The sequence below is a fragment of the Chinchilla lanigera genome, unplaced genomic scaffold, assembly GCF_000276665.1.
Source record: "Chinchilla lanigera isolate Chin_1 unplaced genomic scaffold, ChiLan1.0 scaffold00021, whole genome shotgun sequence".
In the NCBI taxonomy this organism is placed as follows: Eukaryota; Metazoa; Chordata; class Mammalia; order Rodentia; family Chinchillidae; genus Chinchilla; species Chinchilla lanigera.
In genome coordinates this window covers 694,417-698,815 of record NW_004955422.1, presented here as the reverse complement: position 1 = coordinate 698,815, position 4,399 = coordinate 694,417, and positions in this window count along the sequence as shown.

Genomic DNA, 4,399 nt, shown 5'->3' with positions numbered 1-4,399 from the left:
AGTGCTGGGATTACAGGCATGCACCACCATGCCTGGCCCAAGAAATAAACTGTAAGTGGAGGGATGGAGAAGGCTCATGAGAGCAGAGCGGACAGCGGAATGAAGTCTGAAAGGAAGGACAGGAGGAACAGGGGCGGCACGGAATGGCAAAGCTCACGCCAGCCGGGAGCAGAGGGCTTTGGTTTGACTTCCAGCTGCACCACTGGTTGCTTGCTGTGGGCTCCCTATCTGTGAGGCGGAGGTGGGGAAGTGCCACACCTCCCCCGTGTGCGGCACCTTCGCCCCAAGCTTGATGGCAGCCCCGAGCACGGAGCCTGGCGTTCTGTGCGCCCTTAGTGCGCGGTGGCCATGCCCGCAGCGCCAGGTGTTTGCAGTGAGCAGGGCTGGGGCGCCACTGAGTGGAAGGGCACACACTCTTCGTGTGTGAGTTCCTGGGGCGGATGCCAAACAGCACAGAGAAAGAAAACAGAGGAGCCGGGTGTGGTGGCCCACTCCTGTAGTCCCAGCATTCAGCAGGCTGAGGCAGGAGGATTGCCACGAATTCAGCCTGAATCACAGAGAGCTTATCTTAAAAAACAAAACAAACAAACAAAAAAACAAGCCGGGCATGGCGGCACATGCCTGTAATCCCAGCACTTGGGAGGCTGAGGCAGGAGGATCATTGAGTTTGAGACCAGTCGGCTACAGAGCTTAAGGCCAGCCTGACCTGCACAGGGAGACCCTGTTTCAAAAAACAAAACAAAACAAACAAAACAAAAATCTCCACAAAAACAAGCCAGAAATTTAAAAAATGAATAGATATCTTTTACTACTGCTTAAAAGGTTAGCATGTTTACACAGAAAAACCGCCAAAAATAAAAATTAAAAGAGACAAACTACCACTTGAAAAACATATTTGTAACATACCACAAAGAACAAATTTCTTTGTGTATAAAGAACTCTAAAAAAAGGACAACTCAATAGAAAATAGGAAGTGGGTAAAGATATAAACAATAAAAAGGAAAATACAAATAACCATCAGAAGAAGAAAATTACAAAAATTAATTATTATAAATCAGAACTGCGGATTAACTGTGGGGTTTTTGGTTTTTGTTTTTGTCTTTTTGAGACAGGGTCTCATTATGTGGTTCAGGCTGGCCTTGAGCTCATTTTGTAGCCCAGGCTGGCCTTGAACTCCCAACAATCCTCCTGCCTCAGCCTCCCAAGTGCTGGGATTACAGGGGAGTGCTGGGATTACAGGCATACGCCACCACGCCTGGCTAGAACTGGGGATTGAACTCAGGGCCTTCGCATTAAGATCCATTCCCAGGCCCTTTTATTTTTTGAGACAGGGTCTCCCTAAATTGCCAAGTTGTCCAGGCTGGGCTCAAACTTGCCATCCTCCTGCCTCAGCCTCCCAGAGTGCTGGGATTACAGCTGCACACCAACAAGCCTAGTATATTATTATTACTTTTAGCCTTTCCAATTGTCCAAGGTCACTAAAATTTATAACACATTATTATTTTTTTTTTTTTTTGGTATTGGGGGGGGCACCGGGAATTGAACTCAGAACTTTGCACTTGCCAGGCAGGCGCTGTGCCGCTGAGCTGTATCCCCGGCCCCATAACACATTATTGGTGAGGTTTGGAGAACCAGGCTTTGACACACCGGTGAGAGGCTACGCTGACAGGGCTGTGTAACCCGACAACATCTAGCAAGTGAAGGCGGGGCGCTCACTGACAACTCAGCTGCCCACACACTGAATGCGATGTTAGTGACCTGAGCGTTGCTTGCAAAAGCAGTTGCAGGTCAGAACAAAATGACCTGGGTTACTCTCTGCCGCACTGTTCATACCGGCAAAATGCTGTACTGGAAACGACCTCTGCATGCAGCAATAGAGGAGCGGTGAGCTAAACTATGACACAGTTATGCAACAGAACACTATGCGCCCTGAGATCCCAGCACCAGGAGGCTGAGGCAAGAGGATCACTGTGAGTTTGAGGCCAGCCCCAAATGAATACTGAAACCCTGTCTAAAAAAAAAAAGACAAAAAACAGAATACTATGCGCGGAAATAATCTCAAAGATAGACTCTTCTTTGAGTTTTGGGAAATGAACCCAGGGCCTTGTGCATCAAGTGCTCTGCAACTGAGTCACAGCCCCAGCCTTTTAACATCTGTATTCTGAGGCCAGGGATGTAGCTCAGCGGCACGGTGCCTGCCCGGCAAGTGTGAGGTCGTGAGTTCGATTCCTGGTACTAAAATATAAATAAATAAATAAAATTTGTATTCTGAGACAGGGTCTTGCTTAGTCACCCTGGCTGGCTTTAAACCTGCGATCCTCCTGCTTCAGCTTCCTGAGTCACTGGGAATAGAGTGCACCGCCACCCAGGACTCTTAAGATACACAGCGACGCTGTTATGTGGAGGGGGAGGGGCAGCAGGGGCGTATAACACGCCACCATTTATGGATCAGAGTAGGCGTCTGCTGGTTGTGCACAGCCGCGCCGGGAAGGCACAGAAATAGGGGATTTGGGGTTTGGGCTCCCAGCTTCCCCTGCACACCAGGACACGGTCCCTAGCCGTACCCGCCCAGCCCTCCACCGCCCCTGCAGAGCTGCCCCCAGCAGCTCCCTGTGCAGCTGACTTTTCTCTTTTAATCTAAATGCAGCTCTTCCCACTTATTTAAATTTTACCCTGCTGTCTCGGCCCACTGTTCCGAGTTATTTTCAAAGCTTGAATCTGACATCTGAGTATTAGTTTTTGCTCCCAACAGTGGCGCTGCATGCAAAGCCGGAGAAGGTGGCAGCCGTTGGTGAGTCACACTGACTGCAGCCGGAGCGCGCCGACTGCATAACTGACAGCGGTGAACAGGCATGGTGACTAAATGGCCTATAAACCCACCTACTGGCCAATCTCTTTCTTTTCTTTTGAGACAGGACCTCACTATGTAGTCCTAGCCGGCCTTCAACTCACTACCTGGCCCAGGCTGGCCTCAAACTGGCAGCGACACTCCTGCCTCAGCCTCCCGTGTGCTGGGATCACAGGTGTGCATCCCCATGCCCGGCTTCTGCCTCTGGGGCTGCTGTTTTCCTAGTTGTCTCCTTCCTCGCTGCGAGGAATTTAGTGTCTAACTGGAAGCAGGCAGCTGCGGTCTAGTAGCTTTGCAAAGAAAAAAAGCTCCCGAGTCACTGCGGGCTTTCTCTCACCCTGGTGTCCTCTGCACTGCCTTTTCTAGGTCTTCGCTGACTCAAGTTCCGGCTGCCCAGGGTCAGGGGGCAGACGGGGGGAGGGACTCTTGCCGCCCCCACATGGAGGCCGCCTGCCTCGAGGCGTGGCCACTTCCTCCACGCAGGGCCCTCTCCGCTGGCCCTCCCTGCAGAACAAAGGAGAGTGGGGCTGGGTGTGCTGCTTCTGACAAGGGCCGCAGAGTCCCCCCACAGCGAGGTGAGCTCCCGTTCCTCTGCTGGCATTAACCAGTAGCGTCTCCGTGCTCCAAGCCTTAGCCTATGCAGCAACCCAACTCCACACAGGGTCTTGCTATGTAGCCCAGGCTGTGCTCAAGCTTGAGGCAATCCTCCTGCCTCAGCCTCCCTTGGTGAAGTGGGCAGCTGGCCTCTGTGCGGTTCTGGCAGCACAGGGACCTTGGGGCTCACAGATGAGCAGGGACCCCAAGCCGGCGTCCCTGGGGATTGTTGCTGGCACTGTTCAAGGACGTATTTGTCCTTTCTGCCCAATAAGTTCTGAGAAGCCACGTGTGCAGCGCTGCCGGGTGGCATTTCCTTTCGTGGATGGCTGGGTTAAGCTCAGCTCGTTTCTGTCGTTTGAGCCAATAAATTCCTTTTGTTAACAAAGCCACGTTCAGTCAGGCTTCGGAGTTAGCTCTCCTGAGCTTCAGGTTTCCACCAGGCAAACGGAGGTGTGATTTTGATTTCGTGCTGTGTGGGGGTTTCCTTTGGCGGGGCAGGTAATTTGAAACAAGGTCTCACTAAGTGGTTAGGTTGTCTAGGTGAGCTTGAACTTCACATGCTCCTGCCTCAGCCTCCCCAGTGCTAGGACTGAGGCGTGCACACGGCACCCAGCCTGCAGGTCTGCAGGTCTGCAGCTTGGAGCTGGCACGGTGCGCAGCCGTGGGCGCTGTGTCACTAGGTGGCGCCTCAGGGGGGTCCACCCTGTACAGCTGTGTACAGATGCTGCAGTGCCTCACCTCGTAACGCCCGGCGGAGCTGAATCCGCGGGTGCTGGGCGTGGAGGGCCACCTGAGGACTGTGGCTCTCACCATGGAAGCAGAGCTGTAGGGGAAGATGGTGTGCTGCTGATTCTCCTGGAGGAGCTTGTCACGCTCGTTTTCCTGATGTGAGCTCAGCTGTTTTCATCGTCAGAGGAGCTCGGGTCCTCGCTGTCCCTGAGGATGGCTGCGGTT